The sequence below is a fragment of the Hippocampus comes genome, unplaced genomic scaffold (genome assembly GCF_001891065.2).
Source record: "Hippocampus comes isolate QL1 unplaced genomic scaffold, H_comes_QL1_v1.1 scaffold94, whole genome shotgun sequence".
NCBI classification, from domain to species: Eukaryota; Metazoa; Chordata; class Actinopteri; order Syngnathiformes; family Syngnathidae; genus Hippocampus; species Hippocampus comes.
The window spans coordinates 2,232,129-2,242,458 of NW_017806059.1; the positions used below are offsets into that span (position 1 = coordinate 2,232,129).

A 10,330-nucleotide genomic window follows, 5' to 3' on the forward strand; every position below is an offset into this window, starting at 1 on the left:
TTGAGTTTGTGAGAGATGTTTCTTTAATCCCAGCTGAATACGCTGTCTGTGAATGCATCTCTACCAAACAGTTTCTTGACTACTGTCCAACCCTCTGCAATCCGATTGAGCCAAACAACTCACCGGGGAAGCACACATATGACACACACACACACACACACACACACACACACACACACACACACACACACACACACACACACACACGTTGACACAAGTGTTCAGTCTCACAAACTCAGAAGGCTTCAACAAGCAACTAACCAGGTTGAAATAAAACTAACCAAATCTAAAACCATGTTATTCTTGTAAAAGGATGACAGATCAGTTTGCAAAGCATAATGCCTCTTGAGTATTATTGCTACATATTTATTTCAACATTCATGGTCAGTTTTGGAAAGAACTTGGTTTTGTTTTAAAGAAAATCAAAGGAGTTGCAGCAGGCAGATGCTTACACATGCCGAAAGAGATTTGTGTTATTCTTCCTTCTCTCAGATATTTACACTCCAATATATCATTGTGCATACATTCCAAGGGTGCAGAAGCTGACACGAAAATACTGTTTTTACATTCATTTCCTTGAAGTGGAAAGCTCCTCTCTGGTCACATTAAAACAACCCTTGAGCTGTCCAAAATGATCAGACTGGATGGTAGCCCGATGAGTTTTTCTTTGAGACATAATGCTCGTCATTGCGTGGAACCAGTATATTTCCACAACTCATTAGTGACAACTAATATTTCTCTATTTATGTGACCAGTGCAATTCTCGCGCAGCAAGCTGCATAAAACTCCGAAGAGGTGTTGGTGTTTTCAGGTATTTTCACAATCACAATTTGGAGTGTTCAATCAGCCTGCCATGCATGTTTTTTGAATGTGGGAAGAAACCGCAGTACCCAGAGAAAACCCACGCAGGAACAGGGAGAACATGCAAACTCCACACAGGAAGGCCGGAGCTGGAATCGAACCCGGTACCTCTGCACTGTGAGGTCGACGCGCTAACCACTCGTCAAACGGGCCGCCTTCTTAGAATATCTAATTATTAAAAAGAATACTGACAACATTTTCTTGGCAGGGAGACACATGTTGTGATCGAGCTTTTTCTTGCATTGATGATGTATATTTTAAAATCTCAAGTACCCCTTGAACTGCCGTCAAGTCCCCCCAGGGGTCCTCATGACCCTATTTGAGAGCCACTCTCCAATTCAATACCTGCCATGGCGACACCCCCTACTTGAAGTGAAACTGCAGCACATTTTCAAAACAATGTGTGTGGCTTGCAGATGAGTATTATGTCAAACTGCAGTGACATCCATGCGGTCAGTTCTCATCCGAGTATAAAGAGGCCTTAAGGCCCCAGTTGCAGCTGAAGAGAAACAGCCCCCAGGCATGATGCAGCCACCACCATGGTGTTCTTTAGGTGGTGAATATATCTTTTAGAATTAGGGATACAAAGTTAAACAACATTTTCATCGCACTATAAAACATTTTCCCAAATCGCACATTTGGAAGATTTCATGTGTGCCTTTGCAAAACTGGTTTGGATGTTTTTCCTTTTTAAAATAACGCGTACATCTTGCCACTAAAACAACCAGTACTTGTGAGAAATTCCTGCAGCTCCTATTGGCCCTTTGGCCAGCCTATGTGACCAGTTTTCTTCTCTTCTTTTCATACATTTCTGGGATATTTAATGCCTTGAAAATGCTTTCGAACAGTGACTTCCCTCTGATCCTGATATTGTGGAGGTATGGACAATGGCTTGTGCTGTAACATGTAACAACAAAAATGCCACAAAAAGCAAACAAGAGCAGCATAACTTTATTTGGAGTTAATCAGCCACTTTAAATGGGGCAGGTATGCACTGAATCCCATTTAACATGAGATTAAATGTAATTGGTTTATTATGAGAACCCTTCCCAAAATATGAGGATTTGCACCTGTGTGCAGCCGAATTATGTCTCACTTATTTAGAAAATAATAATAATAATTACCCCAATGTAATTGTAGGTTGTGGGCTTCACTGATGGTTTCAATTATTTACATTGGGTCCAGTTTTTATATCACAAAAATGTGTAATTTGAGTATTTGAACAATTTCTATACAAGCTGTATTTTGTACATTTTAATTGCTCAAGTTGCTTTAATCCTCTCTTGATTTGCTGTATTGTTAGTTGAAAACAGAAAACATGTTGTGTAGTACAGGAATCTCAGTCACATAATTAAAACATTTCTTTATAAAGCTCTGAATTATATTCATTTTTATTGACAGCAACTACAGTATTATATTGGCACGAAAAAACCCCGCCATCACTTCCTCGTTGACCACTTTGGAAACTGTGCACAGGAATAAATCATAAGGCAACCGTTTAGCACCATCTAGCGACTCTTAACTTCCATTGCAATTAATTACAATCTTTTTCTCTCTCGCTCGCTTTTTTTAACCAATCCATCCACCCATCCATCCATTTTCTGATCCGTTTATCTTCACGAGGGTCGTGGGGTGTACTGGAACCTATCCCACCCGTCTTCGGGCAGCAGGCGGGGGACACCCTGAACTGGTTGCCAGCCAATCGCAGGGCACACATAGAAAAACAACCGCAAGCTCACACTCACACCAATAGGGACAAATTAGAGTTTAGAGCAGGGGTGCCCAAACTTTTTTGACCTCAGATCTACTTTTCGATCAACCAACCTCCCGCGATCGACCCGTTACTGCGCACGCGCGTATACGCACGCTCTTACACACGCATGCCATGATGAGCAACAGCCATAACGGCCCTTAAGATGAACGAAACAGGAAAATAAAGTAGACGCAAGTGTTTATGAGTTTGTTACAAGAAAATCACTACCTACCTTAGTGGGAGACCTGACGTGGAGGCATGCTACACACATTTGCAGCCTGTTAACTATTGTAGCTCACGCGTACAGTTTTAAAATGCTTCTCTCGACCCTGCAGATTGCCATAGGTTGAACCTATTGCCCGAAGACGGGTCGGATAGGCTCTATCACGGCTGCGACATTCGTGAGGATAAGCGGCTTGACACCTATCTGTGCAGAACTGTAAGTTTGGAAATGCCTGTTGTAAAATTCATTGAAAAACAAAACAAACAAACAAACAAAAAAACAGTCGCTTAAAAATGCACAAGTAGTGGGACAGCAGGAAAGATGATCTGCGATAAAGCTACGGTTCGCTGCACTTTTCACGTTTTTGTTTCGCTTTCACAGAAAAAAAATGCAAATGTTGACTTACAAATGAATAAGCAGAAATTTACTGTCAATAATGCTGCATGCCACCAAACTACAGTACTGTCAGTAGGAAATGTGTGACTTCTAGTGTCTTTGATTTAATATAACATAAAAACAACCCCCAAGTGCCGGTGGGCAACAACAATATCAGGCCGGCGTCTGAGTTTTAAATGGAGATGCATGCATGTGGCCTGGAGACACGCGGGTGTGCCAAGGTCACCATCAGTTCAATAAGGAATCCAGAGGAGGTCACTGTTGCGTGACAGATTTCCAGGCGCCAAAGATCAGTTTTGTGTGTGCATGTGTCACGCACACACAGACGACTCGAAGGGGGTGGGGGCGTAGGGGGGCGGTGCTTGCTTGTGAAAGACACGCCCCTTCATGATGATTTCATATTCAATGAAGTCGGAACAGAGGAGGGCAGACATCAGCTAAGTAACAACACGGACTTCATTCACGTAAACACACCGGCCGTCATGCTTCATGGATGCGTCGGTACGTCCTCTGTCACCCGGACAGGAGAGTTGGCCCACTTTCTGCCGCCCTCCTGTGAACTTTCCAAGGCAACGTCAGCACGCAGCCGCTTTGGACGGATACCGGTGCCCCGGTGCGGCATGCAAATACGTACTCTGACGTCGGCGATCATGTGGCTTTTGGCGTAGATCCTCCTAGTGATCGCCAATTTTTCTCTCTCCTGTCGCCTCTTGTCTGCCTAGCTACTGGAGCTTCGGGGTTTTAAACAGCTTTCGCGCATTCTGTTGCTTTGGGATTGTAACGCACGCCCTCCGAGCATCGCGACAGAACAGTGGACAGGTAAGAAATAATTATAGTTTTCATTTAGCTCCAAAGTACCGCAAGTCAAAAGTGAATGCAATCGCATTTGTCTGTGTAACCAATCTCTCTTTTCATCTTTTGCTGTTCAACATCTGTGTCTAAATATTTAACTTGTCTCACTGCGTGAACTTTGCTTGCCTGCTCGCATATCACCACCTGCGCGCTTAATGTCTCCATCAAGTTTTTGGCCATTTTCGGTGACCCTCCTATGTCGAGTTCTACTCTGAAACGTTGTCGCCGAGTCGACAGAGGGAAGGAAGCCAGTCAGAGAGTCGGGGAACGTGAAACGTCGGGTCGACTTTTCCTCCTCCTCCTCCGTGTGTCGACATAACCAGCTAAACATGGCCGTCCTCTGCCGACATGTTGTTACGTCGCTGGCGAGAAGGAGGGGAACGTTTGGGGAGCGGAGAGCGGTTTCCCCGCGCCGCTAGGTCACGCCTCCGACGGGAGGAGAGCGTTCGGCATGGCTCCCCCGCCGCTGCATCCGAACAGAGGTCTGAGTGCAACTTTAGGAGTCCCGTGTTGTTTATCTACTTGGATTTGTGATGCAGGCGGCGGAACTCGGCCAGTCGGTGACGCCTCCTCCCTCCCGGGCGCAGGCTGAGACTGAGGCTGCGTACAGTCTCGCTGACTGGGGTTCACTTTCACTGCAGTGGTGTGTGGGCCCCTGCAAGATGCCAGGCGCGGTTCTTTCTGTTCCCAATGTCAACTTTGGAACAGGCCGATTGCGTCCCGCGTTAGACAACACATTGTAGCACACTGTGATTCTTTGGTGGTGGCTGGGATCTTTGCATCCCAATTCTGAGTAAAATCACTAACAGAAACGGGGCAAGTACATTGCACAACAACAACCGTATTTCGTTTTTTTTCGTTTGATAAAAGTCTTGTTCAGTCTGTCATCATGGGAACAAAACATCTTCATCAAGCAGCTTCATCAAGTCCCTAAAATAAATGAAATAAAGTGTACCGAATTAAAATAAAAATTTGCTTTATAAGGTTATTAGACTTCGAGTAGTTTTATCAGAGAATCACAGAATGTTTGGAGAGTGTCTAGTATTTTGTTTCTTGTGTAGCTAGGAGATAAGGCAGAATATCAAAACTCCCTTTAGTATGTGGCGGCACACTGCAAAACCACACCCATAATAGTGAACATTTCATTGTTACATTTTCACTAAAGTTACTTTTATTTATGTATATAGCTCTTAATCACAAAAGAGTCTCAGGGGACTTCACAAGCCCACAGTTCACCAAGATGGACACAATCTCCGGGTCTCAACCTTGTCTGGGAAAGGGAAACTATCAGAAAACACATAAAGTGTAAATTAACCCTTGAGAAGGGGTCACAGATGGTGGGATCCCCCTCCAGGATGATGACTGTGTTGTAATTATGACGAATTCAAGTAATTCATACATCAGGTGGTGTTTTTTCCCCCCTTCAGTCTTGTATTGTCTCACTGGGGTTTGCACCACATGATCACTAGTGTGATGTAACAATTTATTTTCATGTTGCTGTTCTTGGAAAAAAAAATAGTGGCATTTACCAGTAAGCACCATTCAAAAGCACACTTGCAGACGCATGAATCTAGAAATGACAATTAAAAAAAAAAAAAAAAAGCAATCAAGCTAGTGCAGACAATAGCGATGAGATGATTTACCCTTTTGGGGTGCATGATTAATTCAAATCTTTTTGATGTTTATTTTCCTTTTTTTATTTCCGCATAGGTGTATTCACTTGGTATTTGTAGGTTTTTTTTTTTTTTTTTTTTTTTTTTTTTTTAGATTATTCAGTTCTATACACTGCGGTAATTATCATGTAATTATGCAGAATGCCGCGTGCAATACATTTCACTAAATGTACACACTCTTCAGGAGGTTTGTGCAGTTGCCTGGATTGATATCTGAAATGACATACTTCCCTTTTGAAGAAGTATGGTGCTCATGTGACAATACCCCCCTCACACTGGGATGACCTAACATTCCCCTTTTTTGAGCACACACTATTCTGCTGCAGCACCCAATCAGCCCGAGATCTAAGTGTGTTTGATCACAGCGCAGTTAACCCCCCCGTCATACTTTCTCGTACCTGCAATTCCTCAGGGTATAAACTTGTCGCCTCACACTCTTGCTCTTTACATGTGAGGATCTATCTACAGTATTTGGCTTATGTTTGTTCGCATGTTCCCTGCGTGTGATGTGCCTAATCCGAGATAAAGTGTAATTTAGAGCGACAAGCGGGCTCAATTCTCTTGTTGCGATAAGAAATCAAAGGTTTCTTACTGATCAAAGTAAAGCACAATTTTTCTGTACATTCTTTGGATGCATTCAGCGTGAATAGAGACCAATTTAGCACCTTTTAATGTAGCTACATCAGTTGTAAGTACAATAAATAATTCATTTGAAAAAATGATGATGATGATGATGATGACAGATGTGTGTTGTGGAAAAGGGGTTGGGGGGTGGAGTGATGACAAAAAATGTTTCATGGATTACTCACAAGCGTACAGATGTCGCCTCGTCATTGCTACTTGGTTGATGGTCGCGGATCACACAGCTGGTTTTGTGCATCTGGGAGTTAACAATTGACATTCAAATGCATCGTTCTCGATCAAGTGCTGTGTAGCTCGCCTCTCACCCCAAGTCAACCGGGATAGGTTATACCTGATTTGGAACGGGATAAAGTCGTATTTAAATGGATGGGTGGACACAGACATGAATCGTTGCTAATTTTGTTTTTGAAGTTTGAGCAGTGAACTAAGAAAACCGTGGTTTCTCTGTGTGCTGCAACCTCTAAGAATGTCATGGCCACACATCCAGCTGTGAGGTGATCCACTCTGTTGCTTTTTGGAGGCGTTTCTCCCTCTACTCTGGTCAGACAAGGGAAAAGTGAACAGCACTCAGTCTTTCGGATTTTGTGGGATAGCAAATCGCTATGTTTGAAGAGCCAATGTCAAGTTTTAACGCAGAAACTGAATCAAAACGCAAAGATCCTTTAGCTCAATCACATTCGAATTTTACAACTTAAATGTCAAATCTATTGTTTTGGGTTAACATTGTACATTCAGTCGAATGAGGTCAACACATTTTGTTTGTTGGTTATCTTCTGCAGCAGCATCAAAATTATTTGGTCGTACAGATCTCGTTGTTTTTATAAGCGTAATAGTAAATACATGTATATATGATGTTGCATATGACAGGGAGGTTAACTATGCTGTGATCCAACCCACATTGCACTGGATCAGGACAAATCTTGATTTTGATTTAGTTTTTTTTAAATGTATTTATTTGTTTTACTGTGTGCTTGGAGGATTTTGGTGTTGAAAAACTCATTCCTCTTAGAGAGCCATTGGCCCCAACTCCATCATACACCACTGAAATGCACTCAAACAAAGATAGTGAGCCAACATCAGCGAGCACTGTCCATGTTCAAATGTTCACAAAGTGTTTGGACAAAAACTCATAGACACACGCCTACATGCTGTTGAAAGTATTCCCAAAGCGATTGTACCTGGGCGGGGGGGACCAACTCCATGTCGTCTTCCATTTTCAGTTCCTGGAAATGTTATTACCAAGTGTCCCAGTATTTATGTACCTTTCATAAATATAATATGGAAGAGCACTATTAGATGAGCCTGAAGACGTCGGTAGCTCGTTTTGTGTGTATGATGATATAGCTGCTAATTTAAAAGCCTGTTGACTTTTTACATTTGTCTTCCAGTGCACCAGTCACTTGACGTTTTTAATCATTCCTGGTGTTGCCATTATTCTCTGTGTGGTAATGCTTATTTATTCCATGGCATATAGCCCATTACATCTATTTTAGTCTTTTTGGCTGACATTTTTTTTCACCGACATCAATAGCTTCCGGCATCTACCGTCTCCATCCCCATCAAGCATTCAAATCAAGTTTCAAGCCACCCTTTGTCTTTTTGAAACACAATATAAGTTAGAGCACATTTGAAGGATGAATGTTCTCATCTTGGCACTGTGATGACATCACCAACAATGATGCGATGTTTTTGTTTCAGGTTTTCAGACGTGTTGTTTTGTGACTAATGCTACCGGAGGAGTTAGGTCATCATCTGTTTTAAGAGGAGTGTGAACAGTTGGAGGCAGAAGAAGTTGCTAAGAACCAGATGGAGAGTTTCTCATAGGGCTGAAGGATTGATTGCATTTACAATGTCATCGGGATATTATAAAATGCGATTCGATAATTGCAAAGGCTGTGATTTGACAGGGTTCAAAGCAGGCAGAGAAATCAATAATAATAAGGCGTAGAAAAAAAAGTAGTGTGTTTCCGGTAACATGAAATTTCAGCATAGGGTCGGTAGGTCGGACAAAGTTTTTTTTTTTTTTTTTTTTTTTTTAAATCTCCCCCCCCCATCAAAAATGAAAACAAAATAACCATAAAACATAAAACAATGAGACATTGAAACCCCCGCTCGCCGCCAGGCGGTGAGAGAGTTGGGTACCCGGCGACTGGGTGTTACAGCCATCTCGTTACCTCTGCGTCCCGCGTCCGAGACGCATAATTTTCCCACGGGACGCACAGTTCCAAATAATGTGCGTTTTTGGGACGCAAGGAAATTTCTCAGTCAAAACAAACAAACAAAAAAAAAACTACGGCAAACTTGAGGTTTTCACGGTAACAATAGTTACCGGTAGCGTGTCGTTTCCGTGGCGTCATTTTAACAGTACCGAAAAATAGTTTAACCATTAAAGTCACTGCACACGACTTGACTGTGTGATCAACGCGATTTCACTGTGCCTGTATGTGTGTTTGTGGTGTGGTGTGTGAGTGCGTTTCTTCTAATTTACTTTCATTTTGTTTTGTTTTCAGTGTTGGGGGGGACGCAACAGATAACGTTATGTGCGCATGCGGGTTGCTATTTTAGTCTGCAAACTGAGGAATCGCACAGATGAAAGTTTGAGATGGCGGCGAAAAAAACTCACCAAAGTCGACTAATTATGACATTTAAGAAATGTGAATGCTAGTCTAATTTTTCGTATGAATGGTCCAAAGGGCGTATCACTAAACTCACCTGGGATGTATGCACAGAACCATTCGTCACAAGGTGTAGTAATGCTAATGTTAACTGTTGGTAGAACTAATGATGACGTGTGTTAAATTTGAAGGTTGTTTGAAAAAAATGCCGACCGTAAAGTTTTTTTTCGAGGAAGAAATTCTCGGTCGGTCGGGTTACCGGAAACACACTACTTTTTTTTCTACGCCTAAGAATAAGAAAACCTTTAATCGTCTCACAATGGAGAAATTCCCAATTTACAGCAGCAAAGTTATGAAAGGAAAAAAGTACAAGAACAAAAAGTAGAGGATCTGCTGAAAAGGCAGCCACTCTCGCGGTGCCATCTTGAAGTCAGACTAACATAACAAAATAATACAACACAACACATAAGACACAGACACTCATTCAATCTTAACCACTCTTCTGCATAATCGTTGTTTGAAGCAGTTATGGATGAAAGAGGAGAGGATCAAAGTGTTCTTTCACCAGTGGATCAGGGACATCATGCTGAAAATGTGCACAAGTCTGCTACAAGCTAAGTTTTGAAAATAAACAAGAAGCTGTAGCGTCCATTGATGAAAAAAGAGATTGGCTCTCATCTCCTGTCCCATTTAAATCCGCTTCAATTCCAAGCCACGACTCCCAGTTCCACATTTGCATCGGCGCTCTGCGCTGACGCGCCTTTCTTCTCATCGTCGGCTCCCCAAACCATCCATCTATCGAGCCGCAGACTGTCCAACAGCACCGACATTTCCGCTGACCAAAGCGGGGCTGTGAAAAATGCTGCCCATTTCAGGCGCAAAAAAAAACACAAGCGCCCCGGGGCTGTCCAGCAACGACAGTCCAATGGCACCGACATTCCTCCCAATCAAAATCAGTGCTGGTATACGTGTGCTGCTAAGAAGGCGCAACCACCAAGCACAGACTCTTCTCCTCTGACGAACGTCGTGGCCAAAAAAATCAAAAGTGTAATTGAAATTTGTCGTTCTACGCGCGCATGATTTTTCCGTCTCACGAGACCTTGAGGCAAGTGAGCATGTAGTTTTAAGTTGTAACAGCACCATTCACCAGAAGATGGTAGACATGGCGTACGAGTACCTTAAATTTCGGGCTACAGACCGCACCTGATTAAGAGCCGCATGCTGAGATTTATGAAGAAAAATCAATTTTGCAATTATATGCGCCGCACCGTACTATAAACCGCTGGCCAATGAGTAGGCGGGGGTTTGCTTCTGC

The 10,330-nt window shown here is 42.7% G+C and overlaps 1 protein-coding gene across 2 annotated transcripts in view; it reads left to right on the forward strand.

The window, feature by feature from the left end:
• Window positions 1–3,638: 3,638 nt before the first annotated feature.
• The window catches only part of zhx2a (zinc fingers and homeoboxes 2a), a 43,021-nt gene continuing 36,329 nt past the window's right edge, over window positions 3,639–10,330 (forward strand). The window contains exons 1-2 of one of the 2 annotated variants that reach the window (XM_019893080.1): window positions 3,639–3,846; window positions 3,956–4,052. The gene's annotated coding sequence lies outside the window, so the exon portion shown is untranslated. Of the gene's footprint in view, window positions 4,053–10,330 lie in introns of both variants that reach the window. The other variant, XM_019893078.1, reaches the window with a different exon arrangement.